A 21574-nucleotide genomic window follows, 5' to 3' on the forward strand; every position below is an offset into this window, starting at 1 on the left:
AAGAAGATGTGGTACATGTATACAATGGAATACTACTCAGCCATAAAAAAGAACGAAATAATGCCATTTGTGGCAACTTGGATGCAACTAGAGATTATCATACGAAGTGAAGTAAGTCAGAAAGAGAAAGATAAATACCATATGATATCACCTATATGTGGAATCTAAAATACGACACAAATAAACCTATCTACAAAACAGAAACAGACTCACAAACATAGAGAACAGACTTGTGGTTGCCAAGGGGGAAGAGGGTGGGGGAGGGAAGTATTGGGATTTGGGGATTAGCAGATGCCAACTATTATGTATAGAATGGATAAACAAGGTCCTACTGTATAGCACAGGGAACTATATTCAATACCCTGAGATAAACCATAATGGAAAATAATATTTTTTAAAAGTATATATATATATATATATATGTATAACTGAATCACTTTGCTGTACAGCATAAATTAACACAATGTTGTAAATCAACTATACTTCAATAAAAAAAAATTTTTTTTAAAGGCACATTCCCATCCTTGATAACATTTGACCCTCACAACAGGCTCCGAGGTCAGTAGGGCAAGGGATATGAGCCCAGTGTACAAAGGAGTAAACAAGCTCAGAGAGGCTGAAATCCTGCCTGAGGCGGCACAGCTGGCTAGAGGCCAAAGGGAATCCAGGTCAGAGGCTGGGAGGATGCAGCTCACCAGGAGGGAAGGGAGAATCAGGAAAGGGCCCTAGAGACCATGAAGTCCAAAGCATCCTTTTTACAGATAAGAAGACTGAGGTCCTGAGAAGGGCAGAGACTGGCCCAAGGGCAGGACAGTGCTGGAGATGGGGATGAGGTCCCAGGCAGCAGGCCTGAGGGTGGATGCCTGCCCACCCCCTACCTCCGAGTGTCCTCCCCTCGGGACCTCAGTTCCTGGAAATGAAGCTTGCTAGTAGAGTCTAGGGAAGCTGTGTAAATGGCAGTGGCAGTAACCTGGGTGGGAGGGGAGGGAGGAGTGGGAGACCTCCCCAGGACAGCCTCCCCTCCCTGCCTGGCACTCGCCCCCTGCCCCAGGCTGGCTGTATCCTGTGCTTGCATTTCCCTCCTGGTCCCCCACCCCCTCCTGTCCAAGGCAGCCCCAGGGTGCCAGGGCCAGGCTGGGGTGCAGCGTGGCTTTGTGCTGTGGAGGAAGGTTCCTCTGGGGCCAGGGCTGAGCTGTGTGTGGTGAGAAGCAGGAAAGGCCTGGGCTTCAGACCACCCCCTGGGCTGAGCCTGGACCAAGATGGCCAGAGGGACCATCCCCAGAGAGGCAGGTCTGCTCCAGGGCATCTGGGCTGGGGGCTGGGGTGGGGTCCCGGCATTCCCAAGAGTGACTCCTGCCCCAGCCCTCTGGGCAGGTCAGAACACACAGGAACAGGCACGGGGCCCACTCGGGGACGGAGGAGGCTGCCCTCACCTGCACGCCCACCTGCTTCCTATTAGGAAGTTGCAAGGAAGGAGGAGGTTGTTTAGGCGGAAGAATGGGAGGTTCTGAGGGCTCAGAGGCAGTGGAGGATGCTCAGGTTGTGGGCGTGACACTGGCTTTCGGGACAAGGCTAGTCATCCCTTCCCTCTGCTACGACCAAGCCCTTGGGGGTCCTGGAACTGCCATGGACAAGTGCTGGGGGTGGATCCCTAGGGCATCTGATACCCACCCCCACTGCTTGCAACTCTGTATGTGTGTGTGTGTGACAGTTGGGCAAATGTCACACCGCGCCCATGCCCGTCTCTCTAGCCCACAGTGGCCAGTGCTGTGCGGCTGCCTGCTTGTGGTCTGGTTGCGACTGTACTGAGCCCGGGGTTACTCTCTCCCCCAGGCTAGTGCCTCCTGTGGCAGGCCGAGGTCTTGATCCGGGCCCCACCCCCAGGTTACATGGCACGGAGCGTGTTAGAGCATGCCACCTAGTCCAGAGGCGTTACCAGGACTAGAGAGGGCAAGGGAGGGACCCAGGGCCCTCCAATGACCCTGGCCAAGTCCCCCTTGGGCTCAGGCCAGGGCTGGGGGTGGGAGTGAGAAGAACATGTCCTTCTGGGCAAGAGGCAGCACCTGAAACATCCCCCCAGGCTGGGTGCCCCCATGGCTCTCTCTTACAACAATGGAAGATGAATAAGTCACAGGCGGCTCTGGCTTTGTGAAGTATTCCTCTGTCCTTGGCCTCCAGGGTAATGAACTCGTACCAGCACAGCGGAGCTTCATCATCAGCCTGTGAGTACCCAGTCCCCAGCTCTTCCATCAACCTGCCCACCTGGACCAGGCTTCCTGGGGGGGAGTGGCTGCTGGGTGGCTGAGTGGAGCCCAGGCTGGGTGGGGTTTGGGTTCCAGCACCTGGCTTCTCAGCCTGGAGACAACTGTTGCTCATGGATATTGCCGCAAGCTAGTGGGTTGCAGGTGAGATGCTTAGAAGGACCTCCAGAGGAAGAGGCTGGGATTGAGGAGAGTCTTCAGCCTCTGGGGCTGGCAGGAACTTTGGACATCGTTCTCCTTTTGTGGCTGGGGGCCCGGGGTCCAGTGTGGGGGAATTGCTGGCTCTAAACCTCACGGCTTGCTCGTGGCAGACAGGGGAGCCCGAGTTTAGTGCCTTTTGCATTAATTAGGCTTCTGGCCTCCCTGCTGCCTTGCCCCAAGCCCAGGATTGTCTCCAGTGGGGCGCTGAGAGAGAGTGATCTCAGAGAGGCAACAGTGAGTGGTGGTGTGAAGCGAGATCTTAATTCCCTGCCCAGGAATTGAACCTGGGTAGCCTGGATAAAACTAGGAATCCTAGCCACCACACCCCCTGACTCTTGCCCCAGTGAAAAATGCATTTCTCACAGAGGCAAAACTGTAAAAACAGGTACAAAGTTTATTATTAATGAGACATAGCACAACAACAAGTGGGAGAGCACACAGAGAAACAGTTTGTTAAGATGGAAGCAAGGCAGAGATGCCCACCCGGAGAGAAAGGGTGTGGGCGTTCTCCCCAATGAAGAGGAGTAAAGAGGCGGTTAAATCATTTATACAGGGCAGTTCTTCCGGGTCTTTGTGTACCACTGGCCAATTATCTGGTTTCTTTTTCCATACCTGACCTGCCTTAGGACCCTCCCCAACGTGTGTGCGCAACTATTTTTCCAAGATGGATTACAGCCCAGAGGCCTATGGGATGGCCTTAGCATCACATATTATGTATGGGGTCGTGCCCCCTCCTTTTTGACCCCCCAAGGAGCCTTTCTGTGCATGTGCAATACTTCCTTAGCCCCAAGGATGGGAAATGTATGACCTCTTGATCTTTTAACAGGGTTTAGTCCCACTCTGTTCCCGCCATAAAAATGTCCAGTGTCTGGTTATTTACCCTATTTCTGTTGCTGGTTTTAATATTGAGGTGCAGATCTCGAAGTACAGACAGGAGTCCGGTCATAAATATGTAGTCCTGGAGTCCGTTTGTCTCTTGCTTCAGGATATGTAAACAGGGTGCTGAATGAATGTCCGGCCTGGAGCCCATCTTCTTCTCACCCTAGGAGGTGTGAACAGGAGGCCAGTTGTAAATGCTTAGCCTGAAGCCCATCTATCTCCTGCCTCAATAGCAGAGACACCCCTCCATGGAGGGTGGGTACTGGGGGACCTAGTTCACCCTGCCCAGGCCGCCCACCCCTAGGGTGCCTGGGAAGGGGGTCTGGCCTGGGGTGAGGACCCTGGGGTGCAGGGAGGCACAGGCCCCTCCAGGCCTGGTTTCAGCCACTCAGCGTTTACCACTCACCTCCTAGCTTCTGTGGCACCATCCCTGTCCTCCAGAGCACCCAGGCTGGCGGGGCCTGGGTGGGCTGGGCAGCTCAGAGGCCCAGAGCTAGGGCGGAGGGGGCACAGGGGCCCAGGGGATCCAGAGGTCAGGCCCAGGACGGAAGCTGCCACTGATGCCTTCTCTCAGCCTGGCCGAGGGCCCACGCCATCCCGGAGTTGTTGGCTGTTTGGGGATCCCCTCCCCGGCCGGAGCCAGAGATGGGCAATGGAGTCTGGAGGCAGAGCCTTGAAGTGGAGTTCAGTGTAGGCAGCGAACCCCCAGCCTCAGACAGAGTAACATCCCCGCCAGCCCCTCTAAAGGCACATTGCACCTCGTCCTGTCTGAACTGTGCCCTCTAGAAAAGAACCTCAGGAACAAATGCACAGCTGACCACAGCTGGCCACGCAGGCCCCTCCTCTAGGAATCCTTTCCTGGTCCTCATCCCTTCCCTTCCCCACTCCCAGTCCCTGCCTGGGGATTGGCCCAGATGTCTCCTCTGTGCTCCCAACACACCTCTTGCATTAAAATGGCTCATGTGTCTGTGTCATCCAAGCAGCCCTCTCCCAGCATCTAGCACGGTGCCTCGCATAGAGCAGCTGCTCCAAAAATCAGCCGCTGAGTCTATGGGTGGCCAGAAAACCACGGTATCGTTCTCATACCGGTTTGCTGTGTGACCTTGGGCAGATCACTTGGCCTCTCCGTTTAGGGTCGGATGGAGCTACTATTTTCTAAACTTTTTTGAAATGCATTTTAATATCAGGACAAAATATATACAATATCTACAAAACCTAAAGCTGAGACAAAATTTCATGAACTGACACAAAATCTTGTGAACTGATGCTTTTTCATACTATATGTGTTATACTCCGATATTTTGTGCTCTCTTTCCTATTTCCTCCCCGCCCTAAAAAAAAAGGCTGGTTGCAAACCATAAACTGACTCTCCCACTCATGGGTGGTAATGTACAGCTGGAAAATACTCCCTGATGGTCCCAGGCTTCTCTGTTGCTTGGTGCTCCCCCAAAGCCTTCCTAATGCCCCAACAAAGACATGGATTTTACCATCCAAGACCCGGGGGCAGCAGCACGTTTATGCCACTGACGTTCCCTTTCCTCAGCCTTGTCCTGGCCTGAGACATCCCACCTAGACTGAGGGCCGCAACTGTGTGCTTCATTCTCAGGAATGAGGCTTGAGGGACCAGGGCGTAGTCCCCAACTGTCTGGGGGAGATTTCAGCCAAGCTGTGCCTGAGTGCCTCAGTTCACAATAAAGGAACCTCTGCCAGGCTCCCAGAGCAGAGTGGGGAATTAAATCCCACCCTAAACCCCATGCTCCTGCCCTCAGCCTGGCTGGGAGCCTGGTGAAGAGACCTCTGGAAAACTCCACTTCCTGCCCTGTGTCCTGGCCTGGAGGTACCTCAGCCGGCCCATGCCCTAGTCTTGCCGGGATCCCAATGGCTGCCCTCTACCAGCCCAGGACTGCTCCAAGAGGGAAAGGGGGGGTGCAATTAGAAGTTACACTGGGACAACAGGCATAAACCAGGGTGTCTGGGCAAACCAGGAAGAGTGGTGACCCTGCGGGGCCCATCCCCCTCCCCACCCCCAGGCTCGGAAGCAGGCATGAGCCTTAGTGCAGACGCCTCTCGTCGATCTTCTACCTCGCCGTTGCTGACCACATGGCAATCTCTCTCCCCTTGCAGACTCTGCTGGCCACTGTCCCCTCCTCCTGGCTGACCAACCCCCAATGTTGTGTGGGTTTTAAAGTGCCAGCCCCACAGGTGAACAGTGATTGGTGGAGGGGTGGCCACGTGACTCAGTTCTGGCCAATGAGATGTGAGGGGAAGCTTGCGAGGGGCTTCTGGAAAGGTTTCACCTGACAAGGAAAGGCCCAGGGGTGGAGCTCTGTGCCCCTGAATCTGGTTTTGGCTGTCTCGGTGGGCGGGTGACAGCTCAGAGCTTCAGTAGTCATGGCTGACCCCGAGCAGGACGATGGAAGGAGCCTGGGTCCTGGTGACAGGAATCCTGAGCTGGCTGAGTGACCTTGGGCCAGTCACTAGGGCAGGTGTGATAGACGCTGGTGGTGTTGCCCGCCCAATATCCATTACCCCTTCTACCACTAAGAGCCCTCCAGTTTCCCTCTGAGGAACCAGCCCTTCACGTTTCTCAGTATGCTGGTTTGTGTAGGAGTCCCCTCAGCACACACAAAATTCCTCCTGATCCAGGCCGGGCCCATCAGCATTTTCTTCTTCCTGGTCATTATGATTGGTTCAGGGTGAGCACGTGGCCTGGTGGGACCCATGAGGCTCAGTTATGGGGCTTCTGCTGGGACTTGTGGGACAGAGAAGCTTTTGCCTCCACTGGGGTCTCTAATAAGCTGGGACTTCTAGGATCTGGAGCTAGATACCAGCTCCACTTTGCCACCCTGGGAGGTACATGATGTGGAGAGAAAGTCTGAGCCCTAGGGATGACATTTGGGTGTCCCATAGTCAGTCCTAGTCCTGGATGTCCCAGTGGCGTTAGCCAGTACAAGTCACAATACACTTTAAGGACAAGGGTTTAAGCAGTAGTGTGTTAGTAAATGCTTACCAACACGCATTCTGGAGGAGAGTCCTGATGTGTAGTGTTTGCCGATTCCCACAGTGTAAATACTCCTACTGTGGCTGATTCAAGCTACCAACTGGGTGACATTGAACATGGAATTGGGAAGAGAGGCACACAATTGGCTCTTGCAAGTCCCTGCAGACCAGCTTCTGCGCAAGGCTGGGTGTAAGCCACGCTGGCCAGGTTTTCGGACCAGAAAAATCTGACCTGGATACCCAGTCTTGCTATTCTGGGAGGGAACTCCTCAGTTATGCTTGGGCTCCCCATAAAGGTCATGCAAGTATCTGGTGTCTCCATTCATTGTAACATGGGGGCATTTGTGGTTTCTTTGGACTGTGCTCTGCTGCTTGGGGCTCTGGGGGAGACGGAGAGCCCCCCGCAGCCCCTCTACAGCCTGACCAGTGGCTCTGCCTCCCCTCCCCAAGCCCCACCAGATACTAGCTCGTCTCTGAGCTCAGGCTCTGACCAAAGGCAAGAAAAGCCCCTTCAAGCAGCTTCTCTGTTCTCTGCCTCCACTACCTGGGACCTGGCTGCCCATATTTTGTTTTGGTTTGTTATGGGGAGGGGGCCTAGGGAGGCAAGAATGAGCAGGAGGAATGCAGAACAATATCTTAAGCAATTGTCCTGCCACCGGGGGCAAAAGCAGCACCTCCCTCCCCGGGTTGTTGTGAGGATTAAGTGAGATCATGCCTGCAGAGTACTCGGGCGGGAGCCTCACACGTGTGCTGTGTTCCGTTCCTGCCGGCAACTATCATGTCTGTGCTGCTGTCCTGTCCGCACCCCCTTGCTCCCCCCCCGCCCCCACCAAGGAAAAAACCCTACCTGCTCCTCCTGAAGCTTCCCCATCTCACTGAATGGCAGCTCCAGCCTTCCGGTCAGACCCCATCCTGGGAGCTGTCCTCGACTCCTCTCTCACAGCCCACACCCAATCCATCAACTGGCCACCAGCTCCACCTGCAGATGTGAGCTGGGTCTCACCACCTCCACGCCTTCTCCCTCTGGTCTGGCTGCTCCCTCCCTGTCTCTCCGGACGGACTGCAACAGCCTGGCCTCACCGCTCCCGCCCTTACGCCACACTCAACACAGCAGCTAGGCCATCTTGTTAACCCCAAGTCGGATCACGCCACTCCTTTGCTCTAAGCCCTGCGGTGCCTCCCATCAGAGTCCGAGTCCTCCTGATGGCCCACAGGGCCCCACAAGATCTGCTCCACCCTCAGCCCTGTGCTTCCTCTCCTGCCTCTCCCACCTCGATCACTCTGGTCCAGCCACAATACAGCTACACCCCACCTCTGCGTCTTTGAAGGTGCTGCTCTCTCTTTCTGGAACCTTCCCCCCCAGGGTTCCCCCCACTTGGTACCTTCAAGTCACCTTCTCAGGAGGGCCTCTCTGCATCCCTGGTCGCTCCATCTCCATCCCCGCCTCGCCGGATTTGTTTCCCCCGGAGCTGATCACCGTCTCTTTCCCCTCTATGTTGGACAAATCATCTGCTCCTGGTCCACCTCTCCCGCATTGCTCCAGGAGGGCAGGGCGACCAAGTCACTCACCTCGCTGAGATGACACATTCCTGGCTGTCCTGGCGCTCCACCAGAGCCTGGCACAGAGGAGGTGTTCCGGGCATGCATGTTTGACTGGCTGAGTGCACGGCTCTCTCGGGATAGATTTATGGCAGTTGCTCCCAAGGGGGTTAATGTTTGGAGCAGGTCCACCATGTGCCGGGTGCTCTGTGTGGTGTGCGTGGGTCCTGAGAAGCGGGGAGGAAAGCACAGCCCCTGCCCTTCAGGAACTGCACTCTGCCTGGTGTGTCTCACACCTGTGTGCTGTGGATGACCTGGCAGGTCATGTGCCAGGGGAGTGGTACCCACACCAGGGCTCACAGAGGATGCAGGATCCTGCGGGAGGTGTGGGCCCCCATGCCCAGCTGCTTGTGCTTTTTACACCTTCCTCAAATTCAGATCCATTTCCTTATCCCTGTCCACGTCTTTATTATCTCCCATCTGGAATATTCCAGCATCCTCCCAGCCACCAGGCAGCTCCCCTTAAAGCAGTTATCCTCACAGCTGCCAGAGTCCCTGTTATAAAAGACAAAGCTAGGGCCTCCCTGGTGGCGCAGTGGTTGAGAGTCCGCCTGCCGATGCAGGGGATACGGGTTCGTGCCCCGGTCTGGGAGGATCCCATATGCCGCGGAGCGGCTGGGCCCGTGAGCCATGGCTGCTGAGCCTGCGCATCCGGAGCCTGTGCTCCGCAACGGGAGAGGCCACAACAGTGAGAGGCCCGCGTACCACAAAAAAAAAAAAAAAAAAAAAGACAAAGCTAAACATACTGCTCTCCTGGTTAGGGCGTCTCCATCGCCCACATCAGAGCCTCAAACTGGCAGCCCGTGGGTTGAACACAACCTGCAGCCATGATTTGTCAGGACCTTCTTGGCACTGGCCTGCCCAGTATTTCTGAGAAATTTAAGTGCATTATCTTTTACAATCAGGGGACTTCACACATGAATCTGGAGTTCTGGCTTTACTTGAAAAAACAAAACCGGATGTGGCCCCATTGAGCCAAATCTCTGCAGGGAACAGTGCAAAGGGGCTGAGTGGGGGAGGCTCCCATGAAAGCCCTAGTGCTCTCTAGTTGGCCACCATCCTCACCACTCCCTATTGCCCCTCAGTACCTCTGGGCTTTCTCTGTTCTCTCATACACGCCCTGCTTCCCTCAGTTAGGTCTCATGTTTGACTTTGGCGTTTGGGTTTGTGATCCTTGGTTCAGAGAATGGTCTCAACTCCAAGTACACCAGGTCTTCTGTGATGGGCCCTTCCTCACAGCTCTGCTCCATCACCTGCTCCTCCTGGGTTTCTCCTTGGCTCCAATAATAAGGAGCTGCTCACAGTTTCCTACAATCACAATGACCTTATACTTCTCTGGGCCTTTGCCATCTCCCTTTCTTAGTTCCTGCTCATTTTCCCCCCTACTCACCTTTTAAACCTCAGCCGTAGTGGTTGCCTGGTGTGTAAGGCTTACGTTAGAGCAAGAAAAGCCTTTAGAACAGGGTGTGGCACAAGAGGATGTAGCTCTTCTTTTGTGTGCCCAGGGAAGTGCTAAGTGCTTGCACTGGGTCCTTTAAGCCTTGCACCTGTTTGTTAAGTTCCATCATTAGCATCTCTTCTGAGTTGCATGAGGTCACACATCTAGTGAGCGGCAAAACTGGGATCTGAACCCATTGCAGAGTGGCAACCCTCTCCTGGACTGTGGAGGGGCCCAGCAGACAGGCTTTTTTTCCATAGCTCCCCTGTCCTCCACAGCTTGGTTTCCAAGCCTGATACCACTCCATAGTTGCCAAGATGGCTTCCAGAAGCTCTAGGGTCTGTGTGGTTCCAAATTCATTTATGAAGGAAAGAAAGTGAGAAAGAGTAGCCAATGTCCTAAGCTGCATTCCAACTGGACTGGACAGATGCAGGTCACGTGACTAGCCCTGATCCAATCACCGTAGAAGACATACAATTGGCTCAGCCCAGGTCATGTGGTCCAGCTCAGGGGTAGCGTGTGCCTCCCCAGAGGACAGGATCCGCCCAAAGAGATCAGAGGCTCTTGGGAAGAGGGGAAGAACCAGTGTTCCCCATGGATGCCCAAGGGCCACTCCCAAGGGTCTCTCCTCTCTGGGCCTTTCCTTGTGTGGGGCGGGGGGTAGGGGGTGGAGCGTGCTAAAGGGAGGGGCCCAGAATCTGAGGGAAAAGGCCCTTCAGGCAACCTGTGTTGTCTCCACATCCACTAACCCCCCATCCTTCCCTATCAGCCTCTGCCCACCTGCCCAGACGGGAGGCCACCCGAGGTCCCACCTCCCATGGCTTATCTAGAATTCTTGGGCCTGAGCTGGGGGCGGAGGGCAGGTCTGAGTACTTGGAGGTAAGGAAGCTTGAGGGAGAGACACAGGCATCTGAGGAGACACATATCTCCCGTGGTGGATCCTTTCCCTTCCTGGAACCTCATCCCCCTGGGGGGCAGGGCACCTTCATTCATGAAAAGGCCCTTCTTAAAACATCAGGGCAGTGACTTGACCCACAGTCTGAGCATCTCACAGACACCTGTTTTCGTCAGAACTAAACCAAGCCTCCCTGCAAGTGCTGGGGAGCATCTGCTCCCTCTGGAGCCTCCCGCACCCACCCACCCTCAGAGCCACTCAGCTTTTCCACGAACTTCACTCCTACTCTGGGCTCCTGAGGCCTCTGTCAGCCGGACCTCCTCATACTCCACCCTTGGCCAGGTCTCTGAGGCTTCTGCGCCTTTGCATAGGGTGCTGCCCTTTGCCAGGACTATCCTGGCACCCGCCCTCCCCACCTTGGCACTCATGGCTGCCAGGGCCCATAGGATCCTGCGTTGTCACGGTTGCCCAGTTCTATCTCCCATCAGAGAAGACAACTCGAGGCTAGGACTTAACTCCTATGTCTCAAAATCACCAACCCTTTACATGGAGCATGGGACACAGTGGATGTTTCAGGAAGGTTAGTTGAAAAAATGAACGAATGCACACCATATTGCACAGTGATGGTTCAGTCTATTCAAAAACCCTCTGGGTGACCCTCAGGAGAAAGGGGATTTGCTGGTTCCGTGGCAGGAACACGGAGCTCCTGCTTTGGCACTTGCTGCCTATGGAAATAACCAATGAGAGCAAATCCACAGGTTTGTGGGCTTTTAGTGAGCACAAAGCCAGGTGACTGGATGGTCCCTTTGACTAACTTTTCCTGTGCGGGCTGTGCAGGCAGAGCACAAATTCTGAGTCTCTGCTGGTCTGTAGTGTGTGCGTGTATGTGTGTGTGAGTGTTTGAACGTGTAGGTGAGCGTGTGTAGTTTAACCTGATTCTACTTCCCACCGCACCCCATCATAGCCCTCAGGAACACATCCTGGAATCAAAATAGAAATTAACAGGGATGATAGGGTTGAAGGTACTCATTTTCACCCACATTCATATGGAAATATTAAAATCTGGACAAAATCCTAGAGCAACAAACAGGCTTCACATTGTTTTTGAAAAATAAATATTACACAGGACCCATACATGCACGCACATAACTTACTTAAACAAGGTTTCATAGAAATTTATTCTTCACTGCTTGCCATACCCGCTGATATATTCTACTTTGTGTGTGTGTATGTGTGTGTATGTATGTGTGGTAATTCTGGTCACAGCCCATGAAATTGATTTCACTACTCACCGATGGGTCCCCATCTTGCTGTGTGAAATTCCCATCTTAGGGCACTTCCCTCTGCTCTAGGGTCTGGTAAAAGTGGACATGAGAAGCCAGCTGTCCGTGTGGTTGGTGGAGAGAGGAGGGCGGATAACACAGCACCACGGCCCTTGGAGGATGGGGTGATGACATAGGACGCGGCTCCTGAGAGGAGACCACCAGCTCTTATAAAGCCGTCAGCAAATGAAGAACCCAGTGGCCATGGGCTGCCTCAAGCGCGGTGGAGACTGCCATTCAGCTGCCAGCCTGGAGGTCATAGAAGTGTAGGCAATTTCCCAAGGCTGGGAGGAAGACCTTCCCTCCCTCCCTTTCCTTCAGCCTCCCTGCCTTCCTCACTCTCCGCCTTTCCCCTCTCTCCCTTCTCTTCCCTAACTTCCTTTCTTCCTCCAAGGCCAAAAGGAACTCAGCAGCTTAGTCACCGCCCAGGACCTCGCTGAGCTGGCTCCCTGTCTGGACCCTGCCCCTGCCTGGTTCAAGGCCCTGGCTGAGCCCCATCCTTGCTCAAGGCCCTGGGCGTGCTCCTCGCCCTCCTCCTCATTTCTGAGAGTCCCTGGGGTGCCTGATGGCTGGGGGCTGGGCCAGAGGCCAGAGGGCAAAGAGCCTCAGAGGCCTGTCCATCGGTGGCTGGGTACATAATAAGTGGGGTGCCGGGGGGGCAGTAGACGGAGATCCGCAGATGCTGGTGTTTCTTTTAAAGCTTTCTAGACGCGCTGTCCATCCCAAGCATATAATTTTCATTATATGATATCAACATTTAGCTTCAGTGATGGAAATGTCCACTTTAATTATTTTCAAGGAGTCTTGATGGCTCTGGGAATAAATCAATATAACTAATGTCTTCATAAACTCTGAATCATGCTCCTAATAGCTTTACATGTATAATTTTAATATTCAAAACAATTTTTCTTTACATCTTAGCAATTAGTTGTTGCCAAGGGCTCATTTTTCCGTTCCCTGTTGCCGTCAGCTCAGTGCCCAGGGGCTGGGGGGTGACATATTGGCCCAAGGGCCACGTCCCCAATCCTGAGCCAGTTCCTAACACTACTGTCCAAGTGGTCAGGCTTAGTTTAATGTTTTTTCCCCAGAAAACCATCCCCTTTCCTCTCAGCCCATTTAGTTTACTCACCCTTCTGGCCCACCGTCTCCAAGAAGCCTATTGTGGCCACCATGCCTGGCAAGGATGGGTCCCTCTTCTGCACACACGCGGCATTCACGGCTCCCTATGACTCCCCGGGCTGACAGCAGAGCAGGGGAGCTCGGGACTTGTCCAAGGTGTGCCACACCAGCTGTGTGACTCTGGACAGCTGACAGGTAGCAGTGCCAAGGGGTCATCTATCAGGCAGGGTTATTTGCAGGTCACAGAGAATGACGCTGGTGGATGTGAGCAGAAATGGAATTTATTAAAAAGACATGGGGAAGCTCAGACTCTGCAAGGCAGTCGACTAGGAACAATGTCTGAAATTCAGCCGCAGAGCCGGTCCGGAGGCCGCGACTGTCACCCCTGAGGTCCCAGCCCCTGCGGTTTACACAGTAGACAGACAGGCCTGGATGCTGGGGGCTGCTGGATGCTCTTGGAAGAACAGCTGGCCTTGGAAATCAGAATAGCCAGGCCTCCACTGTCACTGGAACGGAAGCTTCTCCCACTCCCAGCCTCCCACTCAAGACCTGGGATGCTGTGCGCCACTGGTGGGCCTGGGGCTCATGCCACAACCAAGCTGCAAAGGAGGGTGAAAAGTGAGTATCTGGTAGTTTGCATTTCTGTAAAAGGAGGCAAACTTTCTGCCTAGTAGGGGAAGAGGGGTCCACAGGCATCAGAAGAGGGTTCAGAAGCTGGGCAGCTAAGAAGTAGGGCAAACTACCCCACTGGGGCCACAGACATCCCTCTGCCCGATGGCTGAAGCCCCTCCATAGCTGTTTTGTTTGATGTTGATATTTTCTCAGTAAAGAACTACACAAATGCAGCTCCAAGGGCCTCCCCCTCCAGTCTGATTCCTGCCCCAAACTTTCAGTTATGATTTACCTTCCCACAGCGACTATTCTCCAGGGGGAAATGCGCTGACGGGTCCAACCTTAGGCTGTGGTCCCCATGACAGTTATATTTCTCAATGTAAATAAATAATTGGCATTCTAATTTTTAAGAATTCATCCCTTGTGAGATTACAGCCTATGAACCAGTGCCCCAGTCCCTTCTGAGTCACCAGCCATCGAGGGTCCGTTTTTCTAAGGCTGGTGACATGGTCCCAGTCCCTGGCAACAGGATGGGGCTGTCTGGACAGCTGCTGGCCCTGCCCATGACTCGGATCCAGCAGTGCCTTCCCATTCACACAAGCACTGGGCGGTGTCCTTCCTTGGTCACCATGCCTTCAGAAGCAGCAATCACACTTGTAGCCTTTGTGAAGTCCCTCACATAAAGGTTTAAAAAAGATCAAGCCCATTAAGGGTCTTATTGAAATATCACCTTCCCTTAAAAAATGAAATTATATTCAATTGGGACTCTCTGGGAAATTCCAGGTTCCATGCTATAGGATGGATGGATGGATGGATGGATGGATGGATGGATGGATGGACAGATGGAGAGCCTGCCATCCTATACTAAGACATCAGGGAAGGGAGGATTGGGAGCAGGTGAGTCTCAGCTGTGAAAAGCTTTGAGCACAAGATTATTCCTCTTTTGTCTGGGATGGTTGGGGGGGCGAGTTGGGGTCTAAGCAGAGGTAGGGGGATGGGTGAGATGATTTCCTGGGTCCCTTTCTGGGAATTTTCTCTGAAGACGCCCAAAGAGTCAAGACCTGATAAAAAGCAATGGGCGAGCAGAAGGTGACAGGACCAGTATCCCTATGCACATTGTCTTTAGGGATTTAACAAAGGCATCAAAAAATCTTCCCTTCATGCATGGAAAGCAAGGAGTGAAGTTTGAAAGCTCTTCTTTCAAACTGTGTTCCTTCTAATAAAGAAAGAATACAAGGGTTTCCCTGGAGGTGCAGTGGTTAAGAATCCGCCTGCCAATGCAGGGGACACAGGTTCGAGCCCTGGTTGGGGAATACCCCATATGCTGCAGAGCAACTAAGCCGCTGCCCCACAACTGCTGAAGACCACGCGCCTAGAGTCCGTGCTCTGCAGCAAGAGAAGACACTGCAATGAGAACCCCGCGCACCGCAACGAAGAGTAGCCCCCGCTCGCTGCAACTAGAGAAAGCCCGCGTGCAGCAACAGACTCCTTGCAGTAAAAAATAAATAAGATAAATAAATTTAAAAAAAAAAAAGAAAGTATACAAGTATTTATACTAGAGCTGTCCATTTGAGTGCTATACCCAGGGCGACCAATTCATATTATTCCCGAGCAAGATCTTCGGAGATTCACTCTGCATCGCATAGGCCACTTATCTCTGACATCCAGGGGTGGCGGAGTATATTTGCCACTATGGCTTCATTGTTTAAAGCTTCACCTCCTTTGCCCCCATACCACCCTTCTCCCCTGCCTCCCACCTGCCCAGATTTTCCATGACAAGCAGCTGCAAATGAGGAGAGCCTACAGGAGGGAGGCCCCCCGAACAGGGATTCCTCGCGCCATGAAAAGGAGCAGTGGGATGGCACTGCGGCTTCAACAGAGCGGAGGGTGATGCGAGAGACAGAGAACCGAGGCAGGACCGTGGCCAGTGCGGATCAGCAGGCTTTCGGAGGCTCAGAGGGATCAGTAGGGCTATAAGTGTGTTTCTTTTTTCTGGAGCTGGCCTGAGAAAGAAGCCACCTGGGGAGTAGGAATAGGAGGAATCTGGGAAGGGCTGACCAGGTGGGTGGTGCTCAGCTGAGGTCTTGAGGACCAGACCCTGGGCTCTTACCTGAGCCTTTCCTGTTGGCCGAGCAGAGAAAAGCTGTGGGACAGCCAGGGGGGCCCTGCCAGGGACAGAACTCACCCCATCAGGCCTGGCTTGGAGGGCCTCTGGGGCAAGTGCCTGAAGAGGAGCCTGGGGGGTGCAGACCCCCAGGAGAGTGGCCCGGCTCCCTGGAGCTCCTGGGCGAGGGCCGTCTCTCTTTAGGGTGGCCCCTGCAGGACCTGTGGCAGCTCAAAATGGGATTCTGGCAGGCTGTCTGAGCCTTCCGGGGGCTTTAGTGCTGGCTGGAGAGATGTCCCTTGGGGACTGCAGGGGGGATGGGGTGGAGACGAGGTGCTGGTTGGGCCAGTGGAGATTCTGTGCTGCTGTCTGCCACCCCAGACTCCCCCTTCCTCTGCGGAGGGACTCTGCAACTGTCTGCAGGGGTGAGGTGGGAGGGGAGAGGGTCTCAAGCCTGGAGCAAGGGCCCCTCACCTGTCGATCCCTCGCTCCCTTGGTTGGAGGCACCTTCCCAGAATGGAGGCACCTACCCCACCACCATCTTCGCCTCTCAACCACTGCCTTCATTTCAAAGCCAGCAAAAGGGCTCTTCTCCTCCACCCCTTCAGCCAAGAGATACCATGGTTCTGGACCCGAGAGGGGTACGTGGTCCCTGGGGTCCTCCTGTGAATGTCCTGGGTACTTCGGCCCAGGATCTGTGCAGATTCAGCTCTACCCCATAGCTGGGCAGAACTCTGAGATGGATGCCGCACGGGCAAACCCTACCCAGCCAAGAGCTGAGCATGGGCTTTGGGGCCCCCAGATGGCTCTGCTCAGCTGTCCTTCTGCACCACCGTCTGGATCTGGGCTTAGAACTGAGCTTCCCTTCCAGCTCGGCCCTCTGGCCTCCACTTCCCACCTCCCACCCCACCCCAAGCCCTAATTCCACCTTTTTTCTCCTAAGACATCCCAACTGGTCAGAAAAAGTATATCCGAAGGGAGCTCTGGCCCTTAGCCATATAAACAGGGGTCCTTTCTCAGAAATACAGCAGCCATTTGCCTGCTCCCGGAGACCCTTCTGTTCTGTCCTGATACACCACCTTCCCAAAGTGGCTTTTCCTCTCTGCCACCTCCGTACTGAAGGCACCTTCACCTGCTTGGTGCTCACTGCTCGGGCCCTGCACTGCTGCTCTCTGTGGGGTCCCGGGGCAGGGAGTTCTCCCAGCACCTCGGTGACCTTGGGCAAGTCCCTCCTGCCCAGAGGGCCTGATTCTTCTCCTCTGTAAAATGAGGGTTTGCGGACTCCACCATCTCCAAGATTCCTTGCAGCTAAGAGTCTGTTTCTGTGATGATGTTGTAGTTTCCTTTGTTGATAAAATGCAGAGAACAATAAATCCATGGAGACGTGAGATGTTGAGTATGAAGGCTGCTACCTCTGTCTTCTGGGATCAACACTGTCATCTACCTTCAAAGAAGGGAGGGGCCAGACCAACGCATGTGTCAGCCCAGCCCAGAACCCGGGGCTCCCGATCCCCCTCCCTCACATCCCTCCTGCTGCCCACCTCCCTCTAGGGAATAAAGGAATGAGATGCTCTGTGTCCAGGTGCCCTGTCAGCAAAGGCTCAGGCAGATAGTGCGGAGATTAGTGTCTGTTCAGTTCAGTCATGACGACCAGGCACGGCCCTACCTTCTAGGGAGCAGACTTGGGTCTGCACAGGGTCCTTTTCTCATGTGACAGGAGCAGGGGTCTCCCAGGAGTGTGGAAGAATTAACTACTGGTGAAAAGGCCAGGGCAGTCGCAGATGTGGGACAGTGAGCCCACCACGGAGCCCTGTGGAGAGGCAGGTAGGGGGTGGGAGGTGAGGACCCCAGAAGCAGGGCAACCACATCTCCTCAGCCCGATAGGGACTTTCCCAGAGTCCTTGTGGGGAGGAAAATTCTTTGATGAGTACAGTGGATGCACGCCAGCAGAAGTGGAGGGGAATACGCCCCCCACTTTTGGGTCTAGAAGCAAAAGGCTGCGGTTCTGGCCTGAATCTGGGCAGAGGGCAGTTCTGAGCTAGGGGGCCCATGGGGGAAGGGTGGGAGGCTTCCACACACACAGGTCACCATGCTTTGTACTATGTGACCCCACTGTGACAGGGCCAGGGGTGAGCATGAGGCCAAAGCAGCCCCTCTCTGCTGGGGTGGTGATGTGTTCTGAGGATGGAGGGGGTAGGAGGGAGAGTCCAAGGAGGTGACGTGAGCCAGGAACCTGGCAGGGCTGTGCCTGCATCCACTCCCCAGCCTTGCTGTATCCACGACAAGCCTGTCTCCCAGAGGCCAGCCACCCGTTGACCCCCAAGAGCCCCATCCCCCAGGTGGCCCCCCATCTTCCAGCAGCTGGTTTCTGCAGGGCTGCTTGTGTCAGATTCCTAGAGCTCGAGCAGCAGAGCTGGGCAGGCCCTTAGGATGAAGGGAGCCCTGGGCACCGCCCGAGGACCGAGGGCCTGGTGCGCTGTGCGGCTCTGGACGTGCGGGTCAGGGGTTAACCGAAAGCAGAGGTGTGAGCTCGCAGGCCTCCAGGCTGACTGTTAATAATGATAATTCCATTCATAGGTAAACCTCACACCTTTTGCATCATCTTACCAGGTTTTACATCAACCCAGGGCGGTGACCAGGGTAGGTAATTTATCTCCATTTTACAGCTGAGAAACCAGGCTTGAAGAGGTTAAGGACCTCCCCGAGCAGGAGCTCTAATGGTGGGATGGCAGGCAGCGGGTTGACAGTTGAGAAATAAGGGAACCACCCATTCACTTTTCTCAAGACCTTCCGCAGGTCTGCGCCTTCTGTGCCCCCTGCACCCCCAGGGCAGGAGCATTTCAGAGAGGAGCTGATTGGAGCCCATGGCTATGCCTCCTCTCCTCTGCGGGTCATGTGTCCTTAAAGGATCGGCCCTCAGACAGATAAGTAAACCCAAAGGGTCCCCGGAAGGCTCCTGGTCTGGGCCACGCAGCACGGAGGCATGTGGTCTGCGGGGAGGAGGCGGCACCGCAGCCCTTATGGACAGACAGACGGAGCCCCCTCCGCCCTTGCCCTTCACAACATTCTTTCATCCTCCCTCTGAACCATCAACTCATCTTCTGCACAGAATGAAGATAAATCACTTCGCTCCGGAAAACCACATTTAGCATCTCCTGCTCTTTGTGGGGCAGGGAAGTTCTCCTTGACAGAGCGTGCACATTGCAGATGGCTCGCCATATGCCACCTTCCTGCATGCTATCACCTTATAAGCAGATTCTGTCAGGTTCTCGGAGTAAAAGCTTAATTAACAAGTGGTGCGTACAATGATGTACTTAATTATCTCCTGCTTTTATTTCTTTGTTGTTTCTTGTTTTTCAAAAGTTTGGTAACAATTACAGACGACTGTTCCCGCGTGCAATTTCTGCACCTCTTTTTTCTTTTCTTTCCCCCGTTTGGAGCCTGGCAGTGGGGTAAGAGGAGAGCTTCCTCTTTTCTCCTCGAGGCCCCTGCTTAGGGCCTTCAAGCTCAACTTGGCCCACTCCAAACTTGCTGGCCGAAAGCTCGGGGAGGCAGTCTGGGCACCTGTGTTTCTAGAAAGAGTTTCCTGTGGTGCTGACCTGCAGTCCAGACCCGGAGCCCAGGCCTGGGCCTCCCTCTCGCTGGGTGGGCGGTTGAGGTGATCCCTCATCACATTCTGTCTCCTTCTCACCCTATTGGTCAATCCGGCACAGTGGGTGTGGCCGGGCTGGGGTGGTAAGGACAGGGTGGGTGCTGGGGGAGTGGGGCAGGAGACAATCCTGCCTCCTTCTCACCCTATTGGTCAATCCGGCACAGTGGGTGTGGCCGGGCTGGGGTGGTAAGGACAGGGTGGGTGCTGGGGGAGTGGGGCAGGAGACACTCCTGCCTCAGAGTAAGGACGTAGGCAGTGCTGGGGAGCTGAGCACGAAAAGCAAGACAACTTTGAACAGAAGCACAAGAAGTAGCAAATTGGAGGGCATTTGGTAGGCTGAAGCCAGACCCATGACTGGGGGCTTAAAAAGAAGTGACTGGATTCCCCTGGAAGCATTTCTGCCTACAGTCCCATGTGACCTGAGGGCCGGGAAGCCCAGGTCTCTAGCGTGGGTGTCTTCTGGAAGCATCAGTATGTGTGTGTGTTGGGGGGTGTGTCCTATTTTAGTGAACCTCCTTCAGAGTTCCAAACTCAGTTATCAACTCGCAGTGACAGAAGAGCCCCCTACGCTCCCCACCCCCCCCCCACCCCCTGCCCCTGCAACCCGAGCTGATGGTGGCGGAGTCTGAGTCACCACGGAGGAGGCCTTTGTGGTTTCTCAGAGGGCCAAGGGCTGGCTCTGAGCTCCTCAGCCAGCAAGGGAGGGGGTTCCTGGGGCCCTCCGTCCTTGAGCACCCTCCCCACCACACCCACCAACATTAACTGAAACTGGGTGCAGTCTGGAGAGGGCTGGGGGTGATGGGTGGGAGGAAAGGAGAAGCCGCAAGGACAGAAGAATTGCAGAATCAGGAGATCAGGGCTTCCCTTAATCCCTACAAGTTGAGGGAGAAAGCTGACGGACACTTCCCTGAAATGAAGACAGACAGGCCACGGCCAGCACCACACTGGGAGCCCTTGGTGGCTCCTCTTCCCAGGACATCCATTTCCTTGACTGCATCGAGCGGCAGGGGCAGGATGAGTTCTCTGGGCTCTGCAGACACACCCCCATCTCCTATCTCTTAGGGAAGAGTCTGCCAGACTCCAGAGGGGTCTGGGGCTGGAGAAAGAAGCACAGAGGCCAGGTTGGGCTCCCTGACCTCGTGGTATACCTGAGCCTGGGACAGTGCCTGGCCTGTGATAAGGGCTCAATAAGCGTCTGTCAAGTCAATGAAAATTTAATAGACCCGCCAGTTGCTGCTTTGCCGTACTCACGGTTACTTGTAAAGACAACTGCCCTGCCCCAGAGAGAGAGCCATAGTTTTGTGTGGCATGCCCAGTCCCAGCTGACCTAAGGGCAGCCCATGGAGACAAGTCAACTTGATATGTGGCTGGCAGGGTGAAGAGAGAACACAGGGCAATAGGATTCTGCTTCTCAGAAGGCTGATCTGGGAAGTGCTCAAGGCAGGAGGTGAATAGCAACGGGAGTTGAAGGTGAAAAGAATCGTTGGAAGGAAGAGGTCACCTGGGGAAACAGGGAGCTAGACCATGGAAATGATGGAGGAGGAGGAAACAGGTGTGTGCGCGGCCATCCTGAGGTGAGGGGGAACTTCCTCCTGCCCTCCAATACCCACCCCTCTCGGTGTCCCTCACGGCTTCCTGTCCTTCTGTGTAACCCTCCTCCCCTGCTCAACCTTCCGCTGCAACTTCCGTTAGCTTCAGGGAAGGCCTTGAGAAGGAAAGCTCAAAGGGATGGAGGCAAGAAGTAGATGCACCTTCTCAAAACCAGGACCCAGATATCAGAACCTGAGCAGCTCCAAAGGCAGAATGATCATTTGGGGACAGGTAAGGGGATCGTTTACCCTAGCTGGGATTCAGCGAGAAGCTCTGAGAAGGACTTGTAGGGCTCCAGTAGGAGCATGAACAGATAATCACCAGGTATAGTTTCTATAGTTTCCCCAGTGCTGGCATGGGGCTGGGTGAGGAAGCCGTGTGGGGAGGTGGGGACAGGCAGGAGGGGAATCCAGAGGTGACTGAGAACTCCACTTGCACTGGCACGACGACATGGCTTCTCGAGATTTTTGCCGAACAAGGCAACACTGAAAGAAACACTGGGTCTCTCTCACCTTGGTGGATTAGGAGCCACCCACTTGGCTTTTTACCATCAGAGAAAGAACTTCTTCAAACACATGGCCAGGAAGGCTAAGGAGAAAGGAAAGCAGAAACGAAACTCGACCTGGGGCAGAGAACAAGAGGGGGGGCTCTTCTGCTGACTCCACTTCTGCTCCAGGGGCCCAGGCAACAGGGCCCTCTCCCAGGTGACTTTCAACCATGGATACAGCCTCTGTCACAGACCCCATCCCCCCAATCTAGTCCTCCCCAGGAAGGGGCGGCAGCGGAGAGGAAGCTGCCTCGCGGCTAAAGGCCATCGTCGTGGAGTGGACAATCCCCCTCCCCAACCTGCACCCCAGCCACAGTTCAGGGCCACCTGGGTCAGGTAGCACTTCTCCCCCTTC

Source organism: Hyperoodon ampullatus, assembly GCF_949752795.1.
Source record: "Hyperoodon ampullatus genome assembly, chromosome: 10".
Taxonomy (NCBI): domain Eukaryota; kingdom Metazoa; phylum Chordata; class Mammalia; order Artiodactyla; family Ziphiidae; genus Hyperoodon; species Hyperoodon ampullatus.